The 12,503-nt window shown below is 37.4% G+C and overlaps 1 protein-coding gene across 1 annotated transcript in view; it reads left to right on the forward strand.

Annotated features, from left to right (window-relative positions):
• Window positions 1–12,503, forward strand: part of ARHGAP18 (Rho GTPase activating protein 18) — a 94,418-nt gene that overhangs the window by 13,769 nt on the left and 68,146 nt on the right. The gene's annotated exons all lie outside the window — the stretch shown is intronic.

A 12,503-nucleotide genomic window follows, 5' to 3' on the forward strand; every position in this document is an offset into this window, starting at 1 on the left:
GACAGAGGACAAATGGTCCTACTCTGCTGTCCACTTTTTGCAGCAGTTATGCATGATGAGACATTACTTTACATAACATTACTTCATGTTTGAGGATGATCGTTTCAGGGGTTGGAACATGCCATGGACTGCCTGGGCAGAGACTGAGCTTCTCATTCACTTCTAGAATAATGCTCTGGAGTTTGTGCAACCACTAATTTGTAATGTAGAGGATCTTTTGGGATACTGTTGTGTTACCTAAGATTCATACTAAGATTGTTAGCTTAGCAAATCACTGGATTCTGTGGTGCTCTTTTATATTAGCTGCTTCCAGTAATGAGACTTTGCACTGATATATGAATAGTTGGGGCAAAATAAAAATATTGCAAATCCTAACAAGTAGAATTAAATATTGCAGGTATTTTTATGGCACTGCAGCATGTATGAGTAGTGATCAAATGTTTAGGGGTAAAATGCAAGGCAACAAAATATGGAATACTCTGGTTATATTAAAGGCCTGTTGTGTAAACTGTATTTAATATAATCTTTAAACAGATGAGTTCTTGTGAGTATGCTCAAGGGGGTTTCTTTTATTTGCATGATTTACTTTGGTTTTGTCTGAAGTAAATAGTTTATTTAAAATGCATTCTTAGGTTTCAGATATACTGCCTGAAACATAACACCAAACCCAAACAATCAGTGGGACAGTCTGTGATCTTCAGTATATGCAGGATTATGAGCTCTGTGGATGCATGTCAATTATTTTTAGAAGGACATAAGAGCTGATAATATATACTGACATTTTACAGTGAGAATAGATCTTATTTCGGAAAATCTTGAACACAGAGGTATTCTTAATATTTGTACTTTTTGCTATAGCAAAATGTATTTGACAGTTGTAATTCTTTAACTCAAAATACCACTCAGAAATTAGGAGTGATGCAGAGGACATCTTTATGTTTGTCTGTTGACATTTTTGTTATTTACATTTCCAATCAGGGCATAAACACAACAGTTTCACCTGACTAAAACCATCATTACAATTTAAATACGTGTTTATTTTGCTAATACATAACTCACTGAGTTAAAATAACACTGAACATCCACTATGAGCTGAACACTTGGCTTGCAGTTTAGAAAAGGGCCTGTGTTCTGCAGATAAGTACACTGTCAGTATTATTCTGTGTTTAAAATGTTTCAGCTACAGGGGTTAGAATTGAAGAATTGCTTCATTTCTGCAAAGCGGGAGCAGGCCAACCTGCGCATCACAAGAACCCTGTTTGGCACTGAGTTCCTGGGGGTTATTTGTGACCACAGCACATTAAATGTGATCCAGATTTCTGTGAATGGTGATGCTTTTAAGTCTGATCAGAAAATTGTGTCCTCAGAAAGGTTAAGAAATTCAATCACAAAGTTATCAGGGTGTGTTACTTTTTATAAAAGTTATTTTAAAAAATAATGTAGGATAATAAAGTTTTTTTGTGACTGTCCTATATAGTGAATCATAAATTGTATTTTTTATCATTCATACACATTTACACTACTTTCATTGTTGCAAGGACCAGAATTATTTTTAATTATAGCCTCTTTAAACATAAAAGTAGCTCTACTGGTTTGGACCAAAAGTCCATCTATGTGGTATCCTACCAGCGTTTAAAAGACACCCATACAAGAGTTTTAAAGCAGAGCTGCTATTCCTGATGTTTTCGCCAGCTTGCAGCCATATGCTGCCAGCCAGTTCCTGAGCCAGATGTTCTTTCTATGTATTCAATAATAGTCCATGGATTTCTTTTCTGTGAACACATCCGGTCTTTCCAAGAACCTGTGTGAACTTCTGGCTTCCCCAGGATCCTGTGGCAACCAATTCTGCAGTGTAATTACACATTACATGAAATGTCACCACTTTCTGTTTGTTTTGCATGAATTTTTTCATTGTAGTTATAGTTAATTCCCCCTAGTTCTGGTACTGGAAGAGACAATGAATGACCAATTGGTATATTTTTTTTTTTGGTAACCTATTGAGGTTTGTATCTTACTAATTTAAGTCCCAGTCTTCATCTGCAGACCACCTTCTCTGCCCTATTTTTTTGTGCTTGTGTGTTTGTTTTTATTAATTGATCCTATAATGATAGTAGCCAGCAGTAAAATTGCTAAGATTACTTGCACAAGCAAGGTATACCAAACTAAACCCTGAATTAGAAATTATATTTAATATAGTTTAAATATGAATATTGTTTAAATGTGAGCATAGTCTCCGTTATATTTTGTTTGGATGTTGGGGGCAATCAGCCTCTTAACAGCAAACCTGATCTGACTGTACAATTTAGGCCAATACTTTTTTTTTTTTTTTAAATATGAATTGTTCAGTAAGAGTATGTTATGCCAAAATAATTGTACTTTTATGGCTTAAAGGACTTTCTGACATACACAAGGTATAATACAGAAAGTATCATTCCTAGATTTTTAAGTATATTCCCAGTATTCTTCTGTATTTTGCTATGTGCCTATAATTTAAGAACAGTACATAATAATCTATTCAAACACTTGTGTACTTTCTGTCCCTAAATGTGAATAATACAAAATACACATACTGGGTCCTTATGCTTTGAAGTTTGGGTCCTTGCAAAGCAATTGTGGTGAAGCTTCATTTTAAAATATTAGCCTTGCTTATCTGCAGTCAAAAGAATGAGAAATTAGGTTGACTAAAATAGTTCCAATATTCTGAACAGAGTAGTTAGAAGTAGGGAATTCCACTGACTTAAGCAGGATCCTCGAAGCCCCTGGAGGCTGCCGTTCCTCATGGAAGGATATGGCAACGTCCTGAAGTTATTACCATTTCACAGCTTGTTGGCAGCTAAAAATGATGCATTTGCTTCATGGGGAAAAACAACATTCCAGTTTGGCCCATGTAACAAGTACTTCAGGCATTTAAAACTATTATGGTTGTATATTGTAAAGTATATTTCTGCATAACATTACAGCACGCATTATACATCGTGCTGATTCCTTGGGAAAATATCTTCCTGTGATTACTGTAATGAAATGCACTTTGCATAGATAATGTTGTAGAACCCGATACTTCCACAAATAGATAACTCTCAAATTGGGGCCAGGAAAAAGAAAAATCTTCAGCTTGAAATCTGCTCCTATGAACACCTGCTCTTATTGTAATAATAATCTTTTATAGCAATTTTGTCTTAATTTTTAGTGATGCCCCAAAGCAACTGAAGAGAAGAAACTAACAGGCTAAGAAAAGAAAAAAGAATGATTTTGGCAGACACGCAGATTTTTCCCCTTAACTGTTTATTCACGGCCAGAAGCAGCATACAGACACGTGGGCCCTGTGCTGATTCTTTTGTAAAACTAAAACAAATAGATATGCAAAGGTTCAGTGGCTAAACATTAATTTTCCTCTTTTTTTTTGTGAGTGATTTGTGGGATTCTGCACTCTTGAAAATCAGTCTGTGTTAGTGAGAAATGTCATGTTTTTATAAACAATAGCTATACTAGTAAAAGGCCTACTGCAGCTGCAGTAAAAAAGCACTTTATACTGCTCCAGCCGCTTAAATACCTGAATAGGTATTAAATATTACAAGTCCTTGTATTATTGATAAAATTTATCTATACTAGGGTCGTTTTTCTTTACCCATTTTGAAAGAGTCCAACTGGCAAAATTAAAGTGTAGGAGGCCCTAATGAGAACGCACACAAACAGTATGCTAATTTTCATATGACCACTGCTTGATTACCCCTAACCCACTAAGCTAACAGAAATATAGTTTTATGATATTTGTTAATGTCACTGTTTTAATTCTGGGAAAACTGCAGACTCTCCCAGAGCAGAGGTACTTGTGTGTAGTTGAAGCTTTTGTACCTCAGCCAGCAGGTGGCAATGAGATGACCGTTCCTACAGGTGATGATCCCCGCATGTACTTCAGTAACGTGTTCCAAACCAAAGTTAAATTAAATAGCTGCTACATTCCTCAAAGAGCAGCAGGGCTGATGGCATCAGAAGTATCCTCCTTGTAATATTTTCTACCAAATTTTATTGTCATGCATGCTCACATACTAATCTCTTCAGTGAGAATTTGTGAAATACCTTAAATTACTGAAAGGCCTTACTTCCTGTATTTCATTTTTAAATATGGTAAAAATACAGTTTGGAAAAAAAAGGTAAAAATAAAATAGTTTTTGCAGCCTATTTGCCATACAGGGATTGCCAGAATACGTAATTATTGATAAAGAGACAATACCCTGGCTGGACAAATGTATCCTTTCGTTAATGCAAAATGTGGTGCTCTGCTCTTTGCCTCTGTCTCTCATACATACAGGTTCACAGTATGTACAGTAGCACAGCATTTTATTTTATGGTCAAGGAAGGATAGAAAAGAGAAACTGATTATTTCTTCGTATTTTAGATAATTTGTCCCATAAGAAACATGTAGACTCACGTAAATTCGGAGATGGAAATACTACTGATCAGATTACAGTGCCTTCTGGCAATTTGATTTTGTATTTAGTAAAAATACATGAAAATGCACAAGGGGTGGTGTTCCCCCATCCTGGGAACTGCTGTCTGCCCCTGAGGAAAATGCATCTCCTCACTGATGAAAGTTAGCAGCACTATTTCCATTGATATTCAGGTGCCTAGATGTAACCTTCCTTCCCTGGCCTGAGAGAGCACCAGCCAAGGGCTGCAGAAGGCTCCTTGTCAAAGACCAAACCCTGACGCAGTCGCACGTCGTGACTGCTCACTCAGAGCCCTGCTTCCCTTTGGCAGCCATATGGCTCGAAGCCATTCCCTGCGTCCTCTTCCCAGGTGCATCATTCTCTGCAAACCACCCACTTCCCCAGCCTGTTTTGTGCTGTGTGCTCTCGTTCTGATTTTGTTTGTGACTGTATTAATTCCTCCTACTGAAGCTACAATTGCATTTCATAGATTGAAATTTCAGGACACTTGGTCATAGATGTCTTCATAATACTTATGTTATGTACATGTGTACATTTACATACCTTTACATTACTTTTCCCATATGCATGCTTATTTAAAAGACACTTCAGCTTCTCTCTTTTTCCAGCTTTTTTTTTTTTTTTTGCTGGACATATAGTGAACAGTATCATACATAACACAAGGTATTAAATAGTAAGATTCTATATTAAATTTTAAAAAATCAGACTGCTACAACATAAATACCATTTTTAGGTTAATATCTTCCAAATGAACTGCAAACATTATGTTTTTCCTGTGGAAACTACACAGATGATATCCTGATGTAGGCAAACTTTCAAGTATAGCCTCCTGTAACACCAGCGATTGCTTTAAAAATTCATGGAACTGGTGTATATTCTTGCCTTGTATTTCTGCATCTCTTGCTGAACTTTGCTCTACAAACCTGTCTGTCACGATTTCTCTGCAGACAGAGATGAGCAAATTAGCTGCAACGAGTGATTTATTAAACTTAGTCATTTGTGACTGTCACAAATGTACCCTTAGAGAACTGAGGCCTTAGAGGCTACACATTCAATGTTTTCTTTAAAATTATTTGTGACTAGGGCGTGTGGCATCAGTATAGTTATTGCTAGGTACATGGTACTATAGTACAGCTAAAATGGTTCTTTGAGTTTTTATTATTCTTGCTGTATGACTGGTATTTTCCAGCTTCTCACTGTCTGCTTTCAGTCATAAAAAACCCAAAAGCTCAAGTATTTATTTCTTGTACAAATCTTTGCACAAGTCTTCACATTAATTTTCCTCGTAGTTGTTCTTAATGAGAATTACATTACAGTTACTTCTGAATAGCTATGAAGAGCAAATAAAAAGCATTGGAAGTACTCTCAGAAACAAATAATTGTTTTTTTCCCTACAGTTTGTTTGTGAATTTCTTTTTTCAAAATTCAGCCAATCCTTGTTACAATAATGCTACTGCAAAATAGCTTCCAATCCCAAATATCACACACAAATTTAATTCAAAAGTACAAGTGCTAAGCATTGCTGTCAAAGCTGATTTATGCAGAAGATGTAGAAAAAATTTTAGTTGTGTTAATTGATGATTTTTTTTACAGAATGGAAGCATAACAGAAACAAGCCTGGTAAGCTGATGAAACAGGGAAGACAAGCAAGAATGTGGGGACTTCTATTCCTCCTTTCTGACTTGTCTCTGATACTTAAAGACACGGCTTTAAGAAATACTGTCTGATTGAAATGACATTTGTCAAACTGTAGTTGGGATTTCACATGTGGTTAAAGTATGGTGCCCTTCTTTTGGATTTTCGTTAAATTTCTGGAAAATGCAGTTCTGAGTTTATAGGAGCCATTTTAAAAATTAATGTTGGATTCAGAAGATTGTTTCAATTCCAACTAGCAAAAATAATACTGGCAGGTTGAAATACTCCATATTGAGTGTGGCTGAATTTGCATTGAGTAAAATGTGAGAGGGACACATTTTTCTAAGATTTGTCTGGGATGAAAGAGAATGATGCAAAATGAATGCTTCTGCCAATATGAAAGAACTAAGAATATTTTGCTTTGTGTTAATGTGAAGTTTTACTGAGTAATCTTCACTTTTAAAGCCTTTAGAGAGAAGTGGTTTTCTTTCTCGCAGCCCATGACTCATGCAATTGTTCCTTTCTTTGTTCTGAAGCATTTCTTCTCAGCTCGTAGCGACATTTCTGGATAGCTCTGGCTAGCTCAGTTTGGGATTGTGTCACGATTTTCATGAGCTTTTCTGATTGACTAAATTCAGAAGAAATTCTTCTCCTTCATGGCTGCTCTGTGTTTTACTTCACCAGATGTTCCTGTGCCACAAATTCAGCTGTGATCAAATCTGCAGGCAACAGCAAAATTAGAAGGGTAACAAACAGCAAAGCTCCCAGTCAATGTGTAAACTGTCTAAGTGAACATATGTGAGAGAGAACATGGTTTCAACTTCCTATCCAGATGTAGACTGAAAAAGCTATCCCAGCCGCTGTTCAAACCTGATCTAAAGCAGGAGGGGAGTGTCTAACACAGACCATGAACCTGAGTGATGGATACAGCCTGCCTTTGAAACCAGCAAATCATATGTTTATTTTCAAGTTATGTTCTCCACGCTTGCTAGTACCATCTCCATCTCACTTGATGAAACTTCAGCTGGTCTGCTCATCCATTCCGTTACACCCTGAATGCTGGATACCTCAGTCTTCTTCCTGACTTAAAGAAGAGAGGAGGAACAGTTGCAGAAAGAGGCAACAAGGATGGTCAGGAGGATGGTCAGGATCTCTGAAAGAAAATTAAAACCATGTGGCGCGTTTAACCCAGAAAAACTCTTTTTGAAGGGTTAAACAGCTGTCTTGTATAAATGTAAAATGGGATTGAACAGAAACATGAGATAGCATGCTCCAGAGTTTAATCTTTATTTCATTTTTATACTCTAGTAGAGTATATCTACCTATGCAGTGAACGCATTTGGTGTGCACCACATCTAGACAATGGTCTGGCTGAATTAAGAAGAATCAAGGCCATTATATTCTGAAAATACACTGTTTTTTCATATTAGTGTCATATGTGACGTTTTATAAAACTAAAATTTTATCAAGACCAGCTCAAGGGAAAGGAGGCATTCAGAGTCACCAGTGAAAATCCCTTAGTATCCAGCATTGATGCTGACTTTCCAAAAGTGGCATGAAACATTGGTTGTGGTATTAAGTTTTCCCCAGAAGTCCTATACCTCCTGTGGAGATACTGCAAGATGTACCAGACCTGTTCTCTGTGCTTGGGGATATAGAAATCCATGCCATTTTATTCCTATTAAATCATACACCAAAAGAAGTAAACAGTGATGTGATGGGAAGTAATATCCTGCATTTCTGGTACCTTTCAGTGTAGTTGGACATATGGTGAATAATCCTCATGAATAGCTAGATATGATTAGCTCCATTATATGGATAGGGAACGGGAAGCAACAATTGATATGAGCATTTGTACAAGGTCACACTACAAAAAAAGATGGGTAAATTACCACTACTGAAACTGATATACCTCTGGGTAAAATTCAGCAGCTGTCTGACCATGAGCAAAGACATGAACAGATGCCACAAGAACCTCAACCACTCAAACCCCGCTGTGGCTTATGTAAAGTAAGTAGATGGGCTGCAATGGGCGAGATCTGAATTTCTCCAGGGGATGCATTCAAGAAAAATCAAACTGGATAAGCTGAAATAAATTCATGTCTTCATTAGTCTTTGTATGGATAATCTCAAAAACATCATCGGTAGTTACTGTTTCAGCTTTTGCAAAGTCATTGAATTCAGAATTACAGAAGCAGCCACCAGAGTGCACCAGATACATTGTAAAGCAACTTGCAAGAAAAGAGAGGACCCTAAGAAATGTCCCTCCTCCTTCTTATTTTCTTATTTTCTTTTTGCTATGGGAAACAAATCAGTGGTTTACATATGTATGTGGAGGGCAGTGAGGGAGAAGATGAAAACTTTCAGGAAGGCGGGAAGGTGTCAGTTCTCTTACCTGTGGCCATACCCATGGGGTTGCTTCTGTGCCAATTGTGTCTTGCTTACTAAATTCTCCCATGTTTCGAGCTGCCTCCTGATAGTATTGGACATTTTTTGCCATTAAAAATCCTATGAAAATTTGGATGTAGGATAAACATTAGCTTGCAGGATCAGACTACAAAAAATGTTTATAATGTGCTGGCTAGCAAACATGTTACCAGCTTTCTGTATACAAGTCTGCTTTTTGTGTACACGTGTGACTTCATCCTCAGCTTTATATTCAGGGATATATAAGCACCCTCTTACATACCACTACTGTACCTTTCAGAGTCCTGACTACTCCACATTGTGTATGCCAAATGGTGCACGTTGTAACTGGACGTTGCACCTTCCATATTTTGAAGTGCAACATAAAAGCATTAAAGGTGGAGCTTACCTGACAGATGTGGACATCTGCATGTGGCCTACTTATGTAGTCATCCCTTCTAGTCAGTGGAAATAAATAGAAAATTCTAGAGCATGATTCATCTTTACATCCTAAAGTGGATGTCTAACATAGGGCAGAGGATTTTACTCTCTAAGAGAACACTTCTGTCGCAGACTTTCAGTGGCGCATAAAATCACTTGCATGGGTGTAGCCATCAAGAGTTAAGTAACAGAAATCATACCCTGAGTATGTTAACCTGTAATATTATTTTTTATATTATTCCTAGCATTGATTATTAACAGCTGCAGAACACTACTCATGTATGTAGCTCTTTGTGTAGTGTAGTGGAGTGCAGCAATACACGAAGTGTGAAGCTTAATAAGGGTTAGATTCCATCTTACAATATACAAGCAACTTTCTATTTCACGTCTTTTCTGACTGCTAGCTGGAACCCTGGAAACACAATTTGGACAATGGAAGTGCTGCTACTTTATTTGAATGTGAGTTAGGTGAGTGAGCTGATGAGACATTTTCTGCTCAGTTTAAAACCCATATGTACATATTTTACAGTAGCTAATGCTAGGGAAAGGATAAAACTCTCCTGCATTAAAAAATACACTTTCCAAATCCTGAAGTACAGTTGTACTTTACTACAGGACTGCATCGGTTGTCCGAATGCTCCAGCATTGGTTCCAGATGGATCTCTGGACCTTAGCAGGAATAAATCCATCTATTGCCATTGAAGTCAGCCTGTGAATTCAAATTTGTAAGCTCACGTTCTGTAAGCCAGTGCTTCTCCGTGGATTGTATTTTTACCTGCTGGTAATTGATACATCATCAGGAACATGCAGTGTGAAAAATCATCCATCACCTATATAAAATATATAAACATATATCTATACAAAATATGAAAATCAGTGTGATTTTTTTTTTTAATCTGGGAAAGCTTTAAAAAGGAAAAAAGCGCTCTGCAGTGAAAAGTCAAAAGCATATGTCGAACACATGCATGCTCAAACCCTGTAAAGCAGTGATGAAGTATGGTACTGCTGAGAAGTTCTCTTTTTAGCAATTGCTTTGCAAAGAGAGCACAAAGCACAAGAACCCAGTGCCATTTGTCTGGCTATGACAACTGATAATATTAAGTGTAAAGGCACTGAGTGACATCTTAATATTTAAACTCTTTGACAGTGTTGGATTCTGTAGCAACATTGACTGATTTGTAATCTCAGTGATATCTCGTTTCATCACATAAAGCTATACGCCTCAAATGGTGCATTCTTATCTAGTCAATTACGAAGAACTTTACTTTTCAAATAAGCATTCCTGTACCTTGTTAAGAATGTGAATATTAACTGCAAACTCAGCAATTGCTGAGCGCAAGTTGTTTTGGGCAGAAGATAGACCAGTGAAAGTGGCGATATTCATGTCTGTTTACAGCAATAATACATCTGTAGGCCAAAATTGTCTAGCTGGCTCCACTGTAAACTGGGAATATTTCATCAAAGAAAACTATTCTGGTTTTATGCTGTCATAACAGCGGAGTTTGATTCTATCATGTTGTTAAACATAGTAAAGAAAAAGGTGTGCCTAGAGTTAAGCTCCTAAATCCACTTCCATGTTTGAAGTGCATCATATTAAAGACAGATTTAAGAAGGCAATCAGTATCTCTGGTGGTTTTATCAGTAATTTAATCTCTATTCTCACTTATTAATAGAACTTTCTTTCTAGCTCCTTTCCCACCCTCCTTGTGATATACCTAACAAAGCTTTCTTACTCTCCAGTTGGCTGGTAGAAACTCATTCTCGGTTTTGCCATTCTTAATCTCCTCCCTCCATGAATGAGGCAGGTTCTTCCCCTTGTCCATTTGCAGTAAAATTTTCTTTGAGCAGTCCCTGGTGACGCCACATTGGCTACATCTCGTTTCTGCATTCTTCTTTTTACAGCAGCAGTGCAGCATGTTATGGTGTGCCTTAATTACGATGTGTTTTAAGATGCTTATCAAAGAAAAAGCAGTTTATATTGTTGTTCTTCTAGCACCTAATATATCTCTGATTTGGGCAAAGGGCTTTGGAAAGCACTCATTAAACACAGAATGCTTTAGATGTTCTTACTTTTCTTTCTGTTATTTTTTTAGTGATTCTTTAAAGGGAATTTTATAATGAAGTGGAGTATTTGGCATGCAACCAATTAGTTGAAGTTTTAGAAATGGCTGGGTCCTAAGAACCCTGGTATTTACATGCTTAGTTTTCTTGGTTTAGTTTAAAAGAAAGAGGCTGGGTTCTTCAGAAAATTATTTTGTGTTCTGCATAGGCTGTTTGACTATAATCCACACATGCATTTAAAGAAAGACCCAAAGGCACCAGCAGATAGGTAGGTGTACTGACATACATTACTAGGACATTTTCTCATCTCATGCAGATTTACTTCTAAAGTGAGCAGTGAAAACAGACAAGTCTTATTTGTATGTTTATGTGAGAAGTTAGGGCAATTTTTGCCTTTTGGACATGGCCTGAGATTGGAGTGGGGTTTTGCAGTGGGTTCATGTCCTTGCTTTTGTGTATATTCCTGTGAGTAGATACTTGCAGAGAATTTGTTCCAGTGTATTGCTCCTGGTCTATGCTGCCAGTTAAGCTGTTGTAGCCATGCTTACCAAGCCATTTTTTAAGCAAAAGTGTAGCTGTTCCTTCTCTTTTACCCATTCCCTTTGGTAACTGAGAACATCTGGGGAGGTGGGGCAGCACCAGCCTCTTTTCTATGCACTGTAAATTGTAAAAAATTAAAAAATGCACATAGTTCAAAATAGACCGGTTCCCTTTTCTAATTTATATGCAAAGCTCATTGGTTGGTAGTAATGTCTACTTCTTAATAATTTTTTACTTAATATGAAAGTTTAGATTAAAAATTAGCAATGCAAAAATATTTTAGCCAAAACACCTTGGCTAGCTGCCCACAGACAAAACATCTTACAGAAGCCATGGAAGAGGCAGGCTATATTAAACCCACTCCTACCCTCAGTTCTTTATATGAACTTAAAACTAAGGCAGCAGTTGACCTTCAGTGTTGTAAGAAGTCACCTCTGTAATGGTTGGTCTACTGAATGTCAGCCAAATTTTCCTGTGCTTGTAATGTTGACACTCTTCTTTTGTAGTGACATTACTCTTTTTAAAGAAATCGGGGAGTGCCTGTTTGGCACTCTGTAGAAGGCCACCCTTTCAAGAAGAAACCTACTGGATGAAATCAGCTGCTTAAATCCATGACAAAATTCAGTTATGTCTGGATATCACTAGTGAACTCTGCAAAGTCACCAGCTGTAAGCACCAAGGACTCTGAAGGACAAACTGATCTTGCTCAAACATGACGGGAAGTTCTTTCCCTTTGCTTCTCTGCTGGGAGCAACTTCACAGCAACTGTAGGTTGAGATTTATGTGCTGGCCCTGCTTGGCAGCTCTGTGCTAGAGAACAGCTGCACAGAAAAATGCGTGACAGCACACAGCTCTCTGATTTGGGTGTGTGACAGTTTTAATAAGTGAAGGTTCAGAACTTGATACCTGCATGCTCCAGAACACCTCAAATAGCCTGGTAGTGAGCTCTTCAGATGTTTAACTGCAAGCAAA

The sequence above is a fragment of the Patagioenas fasciata genome, chromosome 3, assembly GCF_037038585.1.
Source record: "Patagioenas fasciata isolate bPatFas1 chromosome 3, bPatFas1.hap1, whole genome shotgun sequence".
NCBI lineage: Eukaryota > Metazoa > Chordata > Aves > Columbiformes > Columbidae > Patagioenas > Patagioenas fasciata.